Source organism: Lissotriton vulgaris, chromosome 9 (genome assembly GCF_964263255.1).
Source record: "Lissotriton vulgaris chromosome 9, aLisVul1.2, whole genome shotgun sequence".
In the NCBI taxonomy this organism is placed as follows: Eukaryota; Metazoa; Chordata; class Amphibia; order Caudata; family Salamandridae; genus Lissotriton; species Lissotriton vulgaris.
This window is the reverse complement of record NC_141697.1, coordinates 539,608,355-539,622,968: the sequence shown is the minus strand read 5'-3', so window position 1 is coordinate 539,622,968 and position 14,614 is coordinate 539,608,355. Positions and strand designations below refer to the sequence as shown.

Here is a 14,614-nt window from a genome sequence, read left to right as displayed (position 1 = left end):
GTCTGACTTTCAGTTATGACTGATTGTGAGAGGGGAAGATGAAGTTTTTCTGCACCCAGCATGCCTTGGGATATACTTATGCAAATGAGGTGAGAGCCAGACCAATCCCATGCTACTCTGCTTAATGCTCCTTATCTGCATAAAAAGAACACTTTCACAACGGAGCAGAGTGGCGCAGCGGAAGCGTGCTGGGCCCATAACCCAGAGGTCGATGGATCGAAACCATCCTCTGCTAATTTTGCTTGATTTTACTTCCAAGGACCAAGCTGTCATTTCCACGCTGCCAGCAAGGAAAAGCGCAAGCGTGTGCCAGCTATGTGAGAAAAGACTTCTCAACTATCTGTGTCTGCTGAAATACAAGAGAGGGATCGTCAAAGGATCCACACTGTACTTTGAAAGTAAAGGCACACAATAATAAGCATGAATGACTGGTGGGACCTTCAAACACTTTTATGTGGAGGCTTTGAATTTCATTCTTCCCTTTTTTGTTCTGCTCTTATCTATCTCCTGGGCATTTCATGGAATGTTCTCTATTTCTCTTCCCTGCTTTGCTTCCCATGCTGCCTCTATGTGTTCATATCTATTATTTGTATTGCTGCTTTCCATTCTTCTCTTCTGCACAGCTTTGTCCTTGGTTTCAATCCCAGTTCCTTACCCTCTACAAAAACTTTCTATTGCTTTTCATGTTGGTATCTAAACCAAATGCACCATTGAAGCTGGTGCATGATAGTCATTGAACTCAGGGTCCTAATGTTTAGAACCGAGAGCGCAAAGATCAGAGGGCGTTGGTGGTATAGTGGTGAGCATAGCTGCCTTCCAAGCAGTTGACCCGGGTTCGATTCCCGGCCAACGCAGTACAAATACTTATATATTCTGCAAGCAGGATATATTTTAAAGCAACATTTCACAAAATGGTAATATAATTAAGAGGTTAATCAGCCATTATATAAAAAATAAACAAATATGTAGGCAAGCATTTCGATCGCCCCTTCTGCTATATTCATTGTCCTAATATATGATAAGTTTCATAAAGCAGAGTCACCACTCACATGTACTGGTAAAAAAATATGTTACAGTGGGCAGACAATGAAAGGGCTGAGGCCCGACCAGACATTTTAACTCCAGCATCTCTATGTTAAAAAGCATTTCCTAGGCAATATTTAGCCTCTGAAAAAAATATGCAAGATCCAGCAATAAATCTGGCAAAAGTCCCCAACATTTTGTGCATACTTGTGCCCTCACCTGAATGTAGCACCACCTTGTAGCCGTCGGAGGTAACTGCAGCTCACAAAATGTTTCATCAGAGGGCAAGTTTAGAGGAATCCAAAAGGCAGATGTCCATGGAAAGAGCCTCCGACTGCAGCAGGAAGTTTGGATGCTTCAAATTTGCATAGCTTCCAGTCCAACGTCCTCTCATGTACCGAACGCTCCCAAACGCTCTAAAGCCTTATACCCGGCAAGCCCTCACCGGGTAGATCTCTGGCTCCCAGGTAAAGCCAAATACTGAGCATGCAAGCACTAGGATCACAGAGAGAGAGAGAGACAGAGAGCGTCGGAGAGCTGTTGTCTTGTTAAAGGCCTGAAACGGCTAGTGCCTAAGAGGGTCTGGACTTTCAGTTGTGACTGATTGTGAGAGGGGAAGATAAAGATTTTCTGCACCCAGCATGCCTTGCGATATACTTAGGCAAATGAGGTGAGAGCCCGACCAATCCCACGTCACTTCTCTGAATGCCTCCTCATCTGCATAAAGAGAACACTTTCACAAAGGAGCAGAGTGGCGCAGCGGAAGCGTGCTGGGCCCATAACCCAGAGGTCGATGGATCGAAACCATCCTCTGCTAATTTTGCTTGATTTTCCTTCCAAGGACCAAGCTGTCATTTCCACATAGCCAGAAATGAAAAGTGCAAGCTTGTGCCAGCTATGTGAGAAAAGACTTCTCAACTATTCGTGTCTGTGTAATACAAGAGTGATCGTGAAAGGTACAACCCTGTACTTTGAAAGTAAAGACACACAATTATAACCATAAATGACTGACTGGTGGGAGCTTCACACAACTTTCTGGGCATGCTTTGAATTTCATTCTTCCCTTTTTGTTCTGCTCTTATCTATCTTCTGGGCATTTCATGGAATGTTCTCTTTCTCTTCCCTGCTTTGCTTCCCATGCTGCCTATATATGCTCATTTCTACTATTTGTACTGTTGCTTTTCATTTCTTCTCTTCTGCACAACTTTGTCCTTGGTTTCAATCCCCAGTTCCTTACCCTCTGCAAAAAACGTTCTACTGCTTCTCATGTTGGTATCTAAACCAAATGCACCATTGAAGCTGGTGCAAGATAGTCATTGATTTCTGCAACGTAATATTTAGAACCGAGAGCTAACACATCAGAGGGCGTTGGTGGTATAGTGGTGAGCATAGCTGCTTCCCAAGCAGTTGACCCGGGTTCGATTCCCGGCCAACGCACTGAAAATACTTATATATTCTGCAAGAAGGATATATTGTAATGCAACATGTCACAAAATGGAAATTTCACGAACAGATTAATCAGCCATATATAAAAAAATAAACAAATACGTGGGCAAACATCTCAATCGCACCTTCTGCTACATACATTGTCCTAATATATGATAAGTTTCATAAAGCAGAGTCACAACACACATGTGCTGGTAATAAATTTGTTACAGTGGGCAGACAATGAAAGGGCTGAGGCCCGACCAGACATTGTAACTCCAGCATCTCTATGTTAAAAAGCATTTCTAGGCAATATCTAGCCTCTGAAAAAAATATGCAAGATCCACCGATAAATCTGGCAAAAGTCCCTAACATTTTGTGCATACTTGTGCTCTCACCTGAATGTAGCGCCACCTTGTAGCTGTCGAAGGAAACTGCTGCTCACAAAATGTTTTATCAGAAGGCAAGTTGAGAGGAATCCAAGAGTCAGATGTCCATGGAAAGAACCACTCACTGAAGCAGGAATGTTGGAGGCTTCATATTCGCATAGTTTCCTGTCCAACGTCCACAACGCTCCCAAACGCTCAAAAGCCTCACACCGGGCAAGCCCTCACCGGGTATATCTCTGGCTCCAAGGTAAAGCCAAATCCTGAGCATGCTAGTGCTAGGATCACAGAGCGAGAGAGAGATGGTTCAAGAGCTACTGTCTTGATAAAGGCCTGAAACGGCTAGTGCCTAAGAGTGTCTGACTTTCAGTTATGACTGATTGTGAGAGGGGAAGATGAAGTTTTTCTGCACCCAGCATGCCTTGGGATATACTTATGCAAATGAGGTGAGAGCCAGACCAATCCCATGCTACTCTGCCTAATGCTCCTTATCTGCATAAAAAGAACACTTTCACAACGGAGCAGAGTGGCGCAGCGGAAGCGTGCTGGGCCCATAACCCAGAGGTCGATGGATCGAAACCATCCTCTGCTAATTTTGCTTGATTTTACTTCCAAGGACCAAGCTGTCATTTCCACGCTACCAGCAAGGAAAAGCGCAAGCTTGTGCCAGCTATGTGAGAAAAGACTTCTCAACTATCTGTGTCTGCTGAAATACAAGAGAGGGATCGTCAAAGGCTCCACACTGTACTTTGAAAGTAAAGGCACACAATAATAAGCATGAATGACTGGTGGGACCTTCAAACACTTTTATGTGGAGGCTTTGAATTTCATTCTTCCCTTTTTTGTTCTGCTCTTATCTATCTCCTGGGCATTTCATGGAATGTTCTCTATTTCTCTTCCCTGCTTTGCTTCCCATGCTGCCTCTATGTGTTCATATCTTTTATTTGTATTGCTGCTTTCCATTCTTCTCTTCTGCACAGCTTTGTCCTTGGTTTCAATCCCAGTTCCTTACCCTCTTCAAAAACTTTCTATTGCTTTTCATGTTGGTATCTAAACCAAATGCACCATTGAAGTTGGTGCATGATAGTCATTGAACTCAGGGTCCTAATGTTTAGAACCGAGAGCGCAAAGATCAGAGGGCGTTGGTGGTATAGTGGTGAGCATAGCTGCCTTCCAAGCAGTTGACCCGGGTTCGATTCCCGGCCAACGCAGTACAAATACATATATATTCTGCAAGCAGGATATATTTTAAAGCAACATTTCACAAACTGGTAATATAATTAAGAGGTTAATCAGCCATTATATAAAAAATAAACAAATATGTAGGCAAGCATTTCGATCGCCCCTTCTGCTATATTCATTGTCCTAATATATGATAAGTTTCATAAAGCAGAGTCACCACTCACATGTACTGGTAAAAAAATATGTTACAGTGGGCAGACAATGAAAGGGCTGAGGCCCGACCAGACATTTTAACTCCAGCATCTCTATGTTAAAAAGCATTTCCTAGGCAATATTTAGCCTCTGAAAAAGATATGCAAGATCCAGCAATAAATCTGGCAAAAGTCCCCAACATTTTGTGCATACTTGTGCCCTCACCTGAATGTAGCACCACCTTGTAGCCGTCGGAGGTAACTGCAGCTCACAAAATGTTTCATCAGAGGGCAAGTTTAGAGGAATCCAAAAGGCAGATGTCCATGGAAAGAGCCTCCGACTGCAGCAGGAAGTTTGGATGCTTCAAATTTGCATAGCTTCCAGTCCAACGTCCTCTCATGTACCGAACGCTCCCAAACGCTCTAAAGCCTTATACCGGCAAGCCCTCACCGGGTAGATCTCTGGCTCCCAGGAAAAGCCAAATACTGAGCATGCAAGCACTAGGATCACAGAGAGAGAGAGAGACAGAGAGCGTCGGAGAGCTGTTGTCTTGTTAAAGGCCTGAAACGGCTAGTGCCTAAGAGGGTCTGGACTTTCAGTTGTGACTGATTGTGAGAGGGGAAGATAAAGATTTTCTGCACCCAGCATGCCTTGCGATATACTTAGGCAAATGAGGTGAGAGCCCGACCAATCCCACGTCACTTCTCTGAATGCCTCCTCATCTGCATAAAGAGAACACTTTCACAAAGGAGCAGAGTGGCGCAGCGGAAGCGTGCTGGGCCCATAACCCAGAGGTCGATGGATCGAAACCATCCTCTGCTAATTTTGCTTGATTTTCCTTCCAAGGACCAAGCTGTCATTTCCACATAGCCAGAAAGGAAAAGTGCAAGCTTGTGCCAGCTATGTGAGAAAAGACTTCTCAACTATTCGTGTCTGTGTAATACAAGAGTGATCGTGAAAGGTACAACCCTGTACTTTGAAAGTAAAGACACACAATTATAACCATAAATGACTGGTGGGAGCTTCACACAACTTTCTGGGCATGCTTTGAATTTCATTCTTCCCTTTTTGTTCTGCTCTTATCTATCTCCTGGGCATTTCATGGAATGTTCTCTTTCTCTTCCCTGCTTTGCTTCCCATGCTGCCTATATATGCTCATTTCTACTATTTGTACTGTTGCTTTTCATTTCTTCTCTTCTGCACAACTTTGTCCTTGGTTTCAATCCCCAGTTCCTTACCCTCTGCAAAAAACGTTCTACTGCTTCTCATGTTGGTATCTAAACCAAATGCACCATTGAAGCTGGTGCAAGATAGTCATTGATTTCTGCAACGTAATATTTAGAACCGAGAGCTAACACATCAGAGGGCGTTGGTGGTATAGTGGTGAGCATAGCTGCTTCCCAAGCAGTTGACCCGGGTTCGATTCCCGGCCAACGCACTGAAAATACTTATATATTCTGCAAGCAGGATATATTGTAATGCAACATGTCACAAAATGGAAATTTCACGAACAGATTAATCAGCCATATATAAAAAAATAAACAAATACGTGGGCAAACATCTCAATCGCACCTTCTGCTACATACATTGTCCTAATATATGATAAGTTTCATAAAGCAGAGTCACAACACACATATGCTGGTAATAAATTTGTTACAGTGGGCAAACAATGGAAGGGCTGAGGCCCGACCAGACATTGTAACTCCAGCATCTCTATGTTAAAAAGCATTTCTAGGCAATATCTAGCCTCTGAAAAAAATATGCAAGATCCACCGATAAATCTGGCAAAAGTCCCTAACATTTTGTGCATACTTGTGCTCTCACCTGAATGTAGCGCCACCTTGTAGCTGTCGAAGGAAACTGCTGCTCACAAAATGTTTTATCAGAAGGCAAGTTGAGAGGAATCCAAGAGTCAGATGTCCATGGAAAGAACCACTCACTGAAGCAGGAATGTTGGAGGCTTCATATTCGCATAGTTTCCTGTCCAACGTCCACTCACGTCCCGAACGCTCCCAAACGCTCAAAAGCCTCACACCGGGCAAGCCCTCACCGGGTATATCTCTGGCTCCAAGGTAAAGCCAAATCCTGAGCATGCTAGTGCTAGGATCACAGAGCGAGAGAGAGATGGTTCAAGAGCTACTGTCTTGATAAAGGCCTGAAACGGCTAGTGCCTAAGAGTGTCTGACTTTCAGTTATGACTGATTGTGAGAGGGGAAGATGAAGTTTTTCTGCACCCAGCATGCCTTGGGATATACTTATGCAAATGAGGTGAGAGCCAGACCAATCCCATGCTACTCTGCTTAATGCTCCTTATGTGCATAAAAAGAACACTTTCACAACAGAGCAGAGTGGCGCAGCGGAAGCGTGCTGGGCCCATAACCCAGAGGTCGATGGATCGAAACCATCCTCTGCTAATTTTGCTTGATTTTACTTCCAAGGACCAAGCTGTCATTTCCACGCTGCCAGCAAGGAAAAGCGCAAGCGTGTGCCAGCTATGTGAGAAAAGACTTCTCAACTATCTGTGTCTGCTGAAATACAAGAGAGGGATCGTCAAAGGCTCCACACTGTACTTTGAAAGTAAAGGCACACAATAATAAGCATGAATGACTGGTGGGACCTTCAAACACTTTTATGTGGAGGCTTTGAATTTCATTCTTCCCTTTTTTGTTCTGCTCTTATCTATCTCCTGGGCATTTCATGGAATGTTCTCTATTTCTCTTCCCTGCTTTGCTTCCCATGCTGCCTCTATGTGTTCATATCTATTATTTGTATTGCTGCTTTCCATTCTTCTCTTCTGCACAGCTTTGTCCTTGGTTTCAATCCCAGTTCCTTACCCTCTACAAAAACTTTCTATTGCTTTTCATGTTGGTATCTAAACCAAATGCACCATTGAAGCTGGTGCATGATAGTCATTGAACTCAGGGTCCTAATGTTTAGAACCGAGAGCGCAAAGATCAGAGGGCGTTGGTGGTATAGTGGTGAGCATAGCTGCCTTCCAAGCAGTTGACCCGGGTTCGATTCCCGGCCAACGCAGTACAAATACTTATATATTCTGCAAGCAGGATATATTTTAAAGCAACATTTCACAAAATGGTAATATAATTAAGAGGTTAATCAGCCATTATATAAAAAATAAACAAATATGTAGGCAAGCATTTCGATCGCCCCTTCTGCTATATTCATTGTCCTAATATATGATAAGTTTCATAAAGCAGAGTCACCACTCACATGTACTGGTAAAAAAATATGTTACAGTGGGCAGACAATGAAAGGGCTGAGGCCCGACCAGACATTTTAACTCCAGCATCTCTATGTTAAAAAGCATTTCCTAGGCAATATTTAGCCTCTGAAAAAAATATGCAAGATCCAGCAATAAATCTGGCAAAAGTCCCCAACATTTTGTGCATACTTGTGCCCTCACCTGAATGTAGCACCACCTTGTAGCCGTCGGAGGTAACTGCAGCTCACAAAATGTTTCATCAGAGGGCAAGTTTAGAGGAATCCAAAAGGCAGATGTCCATGGAAAGAGCCTCCGACTGCAGCAGGAAGTTTGGATGCTTCAAATTTGCATAGCTTCCAGTCCAACGTCCTCTCATGTACCGAACGCTCCCAAACGCTCTAAAGCCTTATACCCGGCAAGCCCTCACCGGGTAGATCTCTGGCTCCCAGGTAAAGCCAAATACTGAGCATGCAAGCACTAGGATCACAGAGAGAGAGAGAGACAGAGAGCGTCGGAGAGCTGTTGTCTTGTTAAAGGCCTGAAACGGCTAGTGCCTAAGAGGGTCTGGACTTTCAGTTGTGACTGATTGTGAGAGGGGAAGATAAAGATTTTCTGCACCCAGCATGCCTTGCGATATACTTAGGCAAATGAGGTGAGAGCCCGACCAATCCCACGTCACTTCTCTGAATGCCTCCTCATCTGCATAAAGAGAACACTTTCACAAAGGAGCAGAGTGGCGCAGCGGAAGCGTGCTGGGCCCATAACCCAGAGGTCGATGGATCGAAACCATCCTCTGCTAATTTTGCTTGATTTTCCTTCCAAGGACCAAGCTGTCATTTCCACATAGCCAGAAATGAAAAGTGCAAGCTTGTGCCAGCTATGTGAGAAAAGACTTCTCAACTATTCGTGTCTGTGTAATACAAGAGTGATCGTGAAAGGTACAACCCTGTACTTTGAAAGTAAAGACACACAATTATAACCATAAATGACTGACTGGTGGGAGCTTCACACAACTTTCTGGGCATGCTTTGAATTTCATTCTTCCCTTTTTGTTCTGCTCTTATCTATCTTCTGGGCATTTCATGGAATGTTCTCTTTCTCTTCCCTGCTTTGCTTCCCATGCTGCCTATATATGCTCATTTCTACTATTTGTACTGTTGCTTTTCATTTCTTCTCTTCTGCACAACTTTGTCCTTGGTTTCAATCCCCAGTTCCTTACCCTCTGCAAAAAACGTTCTACTGCTTCTCATGTTGGTATCTAAACCAAATGCACCATTGAAGCTGGTGCAAGATAGTCATTGATTTCTGCAACGTAATATTTAGAACCGAGAGCTAACACATCAGAGGGCGTTGGTGGTATAGTGGTGAGCATAGCTGCTTCCCAAGCAGTTGACCCGGGTTCGATTCCCGGCCAACGCACTGAAAATACTTATATATTCTGCAAGCAGGATATATTGTAATGCAACATGTCACAAAATGGAAATTTCACGAACAGATTAATCAGCCATATATAAAAAAATAAACAAATACGTGGGCAAACATCTCAATCGCACCTTCTGCTACATACATTGTCCTAATATATGATAAGTTTCATAAAGCAGAGTCACAACACACATATGCTGGTAATAAATTTGTTACAGTGGGCAAACAATGGAAGGGCTGAGGCCCGACCAGACATTGTAACTCCAGCATCTCTATGTTAAAAAGCATTTCTAGGCAATATCTAGCCTCTGAAAAAAATATGCAAGATCCACCGATAAATCTGGCAAAAGTCCCTAACATTTTGTGCATACTTGTGCTCTCACCTGAATGTAGCGCCACCTTGTAGCTGTCGAAGGAAACTGCTGCTCACAAAATGTTTTATCAGAAGGCAAGTTGAGAGGAATCCAAGAGTCAGATGTCCATGGAAAGAACCACTCACTGAAGCAGGAATGTTGGAGGCTTCATATTCGCATAGTTTCCTGTCCAACGTCCACTCACGTCCCGAACGCTCAAAAGCCTCACACCGGGCAAGCCCTCACCGGGTATATCTCTGGCTCCAAGGTAAAGCCAAATCCTGAGCATGCTAGTGCTAGGATCACAGAGCGAGAGAGAGATGGTTCAAGAGCTACTGTCTTGATAAAGGCCTGAAACGGCTAGTGCCTAAGAGTGTCTGACTTTCAGTTATGACTGATTGTGAGAGGGGAAGATGAAGTTTTTCTGCACCCAGCATGCCTTGGGATATACTTATGCAAATGAGGTGAGAGCCAGACCAATCCCATGCTACTCTGCCTAATGCTCCTTATCTGCATAAAAAGAACACTTTCACAACGGAGCAGAGTGGCGCAGCGGAAGCGTGCTGGGCCCATAACCCAGAGGTCGATGGATCGAAACCATCCTCTGCTAATTTTGCTTGATTTTACTTCCAAGGACCAAGCTGTCATTTCCACGCTACCAGCAAGGAAAAGCGCAAGCTTGTGCCAGCTATGTGAGAAAAGACTTCTCAACTATCTGTGTCTGCTGAAATACAAGAGAGGGATCGTCAAAGGCTCCACACTGTACTTTGAAAGTAAAGGCACACAATAATAAGCATGAATGACTGGTGGGACCTTCAAACACTTTTATGTGGAGGCTTTGAATTTCATTCTTCCCTTTTTTGTTCTGCTCTTATCTATCTCCTGGGCATTTCATGGAATGTTCTCTATTTCTCTTCCCTGCTTTGCTTCCCATGCTGCCTCTATGTGTTCATATCTATTATTTGTATTGCTGCTTTCCATTCTTCTCTTCTGCACAGCTTTGTCCTTGGTTTCAATCCCAGTTCCTTACCCTCTACAAAAACTTTCTATTGCTTTTCATGTTGGTATCTAATTCAAATGCACAATTGAAGCTGGTGCATGATAGTCATTGAACTCAGGGTCCTAATGTTTAGAACCGAGAGCGCACAGATCAGAGGGCGTTGGTGGTATAGTGGTGAGCATAGCTGCCTTCAAAAAAGTGGACCCGGGTTCGATTCCCGGCCAACGCAGTACAAATACTTATATATTCTGCAAGCAGGATATATTTTAAAGCAACATTTCACAAAATGGTAATATAATGAAGAGGTTAATCAGCCATTATATAAAAAATAAACAAATATGTAGGCAAGCATGTCGATCGCCCCTTCTGCTATATTCATTGTCCTAATATATGATAAGTTTCATAAAGCAGAGTCACCACTCACATGTGCTGGTAAAAAAATATGTTACAGTGGGCAGACAATGAAAGGGCTGAGGCCCGACCAGACATTTTAACTCCAGCATCTCTATGTTAAAAAGCATTTCCTAGGCAATATTTAGCCTCTGAAAAAAATATGCAAGATCCAGCAATAAATCTGGCAAAAGTCCCCAACATTTTGTGCATACTTGTGCCCTCACCTGAATGTAGCACCGCCTTGTAGCCGTCGGAGGTAACTGCAGCTCACAAAATGTTTCATCAGAGGGCAAGTTTAGAGGAATCCAAAAGGCAGATGTCCATGGAAAGAGCCTCCGACTGCAGCAGGAAGTTTGGATGCTTCAAATTTGCATAGCTTCCAGTCCAACGTCCTCTCATGTACCGAATGCTCCCAAACGCTCTAAAGCCTTATACCCGGCAAGCCCTCACCGGGTAGATCTCTGGCTCCCAGGTAAAGCCAAATACTGAGCATGCAAGCACTAGGATCACAGAGAGAGAGAGAGACAGAGAGCGTCGGAGAGCTGTTGTCTTGTTAAAGGCCTGAAACGGCTAGTGCCTAAGAGGGTCTGGACTTTCAGTTGTGACTGATTGTGAGAGGGGAAGATAAAGATTTTCTGCACCCAGCATGCCTTGCGATATACTTAGGCAAATGAGGTGAGAGCCTGACCAATCCCACGTCACTTCTCTGAATGCCTCCTCATCTGCATAAAGAGAACACTTTCACAAAGGAGCAGAGTGGCGCAGCGGAAGCGTGCTGGGCCCATAACCCAGAGGTCGATGGATCGAAACCATCCTCTGCTAATTTTGCTTGATTTTCCTTCCAAGGACCAAGCTGTCATTTCCACATAGCCAGAAAGGAAAAGTGCAAGCTTGTGCCAGCTATGTGAGAAAAGACTTCTCAACTATTCGTGTCTGTGTAATACAAGAGTGATCGTGAAAGGTACAACCCTGTACTTTGAAAGTAAAGACACACAATTATAACCATAAATGACTGACTGGTGGGAGCTTCACACAACTTTCTGGGCATGCTTTGAATTTCATTCTTCCCTTTTTGTTCTGCTCTTATCTATCTCCTGGGCATTTCATGGAATGTTCTCTTTCTCTTCCCTGCTTTGCTTCCCATGCTGCCTATATATGCTCATTTCTACTATTTGTACTGTTGCTTTTCATTTCTTCTCTTCTGCACAACTTTGTCCTTGGTTTCAATCCCCAGTTCCTTACCCTCTGCAAAAAACGTTCTACTGCTTCTCATGTTGGTATCTAAACCAAATGCACCATTGAAGCTGGTGCAAGATAGTCATTGATTTCTGCAACATAATATTTAGAACCGAGAGCTAACACATCAGAGGGCGTTGGTGGTATAGTGGTGAGCATAGCTGCTTCCCAAGCAGTTGACCCGGGTTCGATTCCCGGCCAACGCACTGAAAATACTTATATATTCTGCAAGCAGGATATATTGTAATGCAACATGTCACAAAATGGAAATTTCACGAACAGATTAATCAGCCATATATAAAAAAATAAACAAATACGTGGGCAAACATCTCAATCGCACCTTCTGCTACATACATTGTCCTAATATATGATAAGTTTCATAAAGCAGAGTCACAACACACATGTGCTGGTAATAAATTTGTTACAGTGGGCAAACAATGGAAGGGCTGAGGCCCGACCAGACATTGTAACTCCAGCATCTCTATGTTAAAAAGCATTTCTAGGCAATATCTAGCCTCTGAAAAAAATATGCAAGATCCACCGATAAATCTGGCAAAAGTCCCTAACATTTTGTGCATACTTGTGCTCTCACCTGAATGTAGCGCCACCTTGTAGCTGTCGAAGGAAACTGCTGCTCACAAAATGTTTTATCAGAAGGCAAGTTGAGAGGAATCCAAGAGTCAGATGTCCATGGAAAGAACCACTCACTGAAGCAGGAATGTTGGAGGCTTCATATTCGCATAGTTTCCTGTCCAACGTCCACTCACGTCCCGAACGCTCCCAAACGCTCCCAAACGCTCAAAAGCCTCACACCGGGCAAGCCCTCACCCGGTATATCTCTGGCTCCCAGGTAAAGCCAAATCCTGAGCATGCTAGTGCTAGGATCACAGAGAGAGAGAGAGATGGTTCAAGAGCTACTGTCTTGATAAAGGCCTGAAACGGCTAGTGCCTAAGAGTGTCTGACTTTCAGTTATGACTGATTGTGAGAGGGGAAGATGAAGTTTTTCTGCACCCAGCATGCCTTGGGATATACTTATGCAAATGAGGTGAGAGCCAGACCAATCCCATGCTACTCTGCTTAATGCTCCTTATCTGCATAAAAAGAACACTTTCACAACGGAGCAGAGTGGCGCAGCGGAAGCGTGCTGGGCCCATAACCCAGAGGTCGATGGATCGAAACCATCCTCTGCTAATTTTGCTTGATTTTACTTCCAAGGACCAAGCTGTCATTTCCACGCTGCCAGCAAGGAAAAGCGCAAGCGTGTGCCAGCTATGTGAGAAAAGACTTCTCAACTATCTGTGTCTGCTGAAATACAAGAGAGGGATCGTCAAAGGATCCACACTGTACTTTGAAAGTAAAGGCACACAATAATAAGCATGAATGACTGGTGGGACCTTCAAACACTTTTATGTGGAGGCTTTGAATTTCATTCTTCCCTTTTTTGTTCTGCTCTTATCTATCTCCTGGGCATTTCATGGAATGTTCTCTATTTCTCTTCCCTGCTTTGCTTCCCATGCTGCCTCTATGTGTTCATATCTATTATTTGTATTGCTGCTTTCCATTCTTCTCTTCTGCACAGCTTTGTCCTTGGTTTCAATCCCAGTTCCTTACCCTCTACAAAAACTTTCTATTGCTTTTCATGTTGGTATCTAAACCAAATGCACCATTGAAGCTGGTGCATGATAGTCATTGAACTCAGGGTCCTAATGTTTAGAACCGAGAGCGCAAAGATCAGAGGGCGTTGGTGGTATAGTGGTGAGCATAGCTGCCTTCCAAGCAGTTGACCCGGGTTCGATTCCCGGCCAACGCAGTACAAATACTTATATATTCTGCAAGCAGGATATATTTTAAAGCAACATTTCACAAAATGGTAATATAATTAAGAGGTTAATCAGCCATTATATAAAAAATAAACAAATATGTAGGCAAGCATTTCGATCGCCCCTTCTGCTATATTCATTGTCCTAATATATGATAAGTTTCATAAAGCAGAGTCACCACTCACATGTACTGGTAAAAAAATATGTTACAGTGGGCAGACAATGAAAGGGCTGAGGCCCGACCAGACATTTTAACTCCAGCATCTCTATGTTAAAAAGCATTTCCTAGGCAATATTTAGCCTCTGAAAAAAATATGCAAGATCCAGCAATAAATCTGGCAAAAGTCCCCAACATTTTGTGCATACTTGTGCCCTCACCTGAATGTAGCACCACCTTGTAGCCGTCGGAGGTAACTGCAGCTCACAAAATGTTTCATCAGAGGGCAAGTTTAGAGGAATCCAAAAGGCAGATGTCCATGGAAAGAGCCTCCGACTGCAGCAGGAAGTTTGGATGCTTCAAATTTGCATAGCTTCCAGTCCAACGTCCTCTCATGTACCGAACGCTCCCAAACGCTCTAAAGCCTTATACCCGGCAAGCCCTCACCGGGTAGATCTCTGGCTCCCAGGTAAAGCCAAATACTGAGCATGCAAGCACTAGGATCACAGAGAGAGAGAGAGACAGAGAGCGTCGGAGAGCTGTTGTCTTGTTAAAGGCCTGAAACGGCTAGTGCCTAAGAGGGTCTGGACTTTCAGTTGTGACTGATTGTGAGAGGGGAAGATAAAGATTTTCTGCACCCAGCATGCCTTGCGATATACTTAGGCAAATGAGGTGAGAGCCCGACCAATCCCACGTCACTTCTCTGAATGCCTCCTCATCTGCATAAAGAGAACACTTTCACAAAGGAGCAGAGTGGCGCAGCGGAAGCGTGCTGGGCCCATAACCCAGAGGTCGATGGATCGA

At 43.8% G+C, this 14,614-nt stretch overlaps 8 non-coding genes across 8 annotated transcripts; all 8 read left to right on the top strand.

Annotated features, from left to right (window-relative positions):
- The first annotated feature begins 782 nt into the window (after positions 1-782).
- Positions 783-854, top strand: TRNAG-UCC (transfer RNA glycine (anticodon UCC)). The gene has a single exon. It is a non-coding gene; the product is annotated as a tRNA-Gly (tRNA).
- A 1,534-nt stretch (positions 855-2,388) lies between these two features.
- On the top strand, positions 2,389-2,460 carry TRNAG-CCC (transfer RNA glycine (anticodon CCC)). Its single transcript has one exon. It is a non-coding gene; the product is annotated as a tRNA-Gly (tRNA).
- Positions 2,461-3,973: 1,513 nt separating this feature from the next.
- On the top strand, positions 3,974-4,045 carry TRNAG-UCC (transfer RNA glycine (anticodon UCC)). The gene has a single exon. It is a non-coding gene; the product is annotated as a tRNA-Gly (tRNA).
- Positions 4,046-5,574: 1,529 nt separating this feature from the next.
- On the top strand, positions 5,575-5,646 carry TRNAG-CCC (transfer RNA glycine (anticodon CCC)). Its single transcript has one exon. It is a non-coding gene; the product is annotated as a tRNA-Gly (tRNA).
- Positions 5,647-7,169: 1,523 nt separating this feature from the next.
- TRNAG-UCC (transfer RNA glycine (anticodon UCC)) lies at positions 7,170-7,241 on the top strand. Its single transcript has one exon. It is a non-coding gene; the product is annotated as a tRNA-Gly (tRNA).
- A 1,534-nt stretch (positions 7,242-8,775) lies between these two features.
- On the top strand, positions 8,776-8,847 carry TRNAG-CCC (transfer RNA glycine (anticodon CCC)). The gene has a single exon. It is a non-coding gene; the product is annotated as a tRNA-Gly (tRNA).
- Positions 8,848-11,966: 3,119 nt separating this feature from the next.
- TRNAG-CCC (transfer RNA glycine (anticodon CCC)) lies at positions 11,967-12,038 on the top strand. The gene has a single exon. It is a non-coding gene; the product is annotated as a tRNA-Gly (tRNA).
- A 1,533-nt stretch (positions 12,039-13,571) lies between these two features.
- Positions 13,572-13,643, top strand: TRNAG-UCC (transfer RNA glycine (anticodon UCC)). Its single transcript has one exon. It is a non-coding gene; the product is annotated as a tRNA-Gly (tRNA).
- Positions 13,644-14,614: the final 971 nt, after the last annotated feature.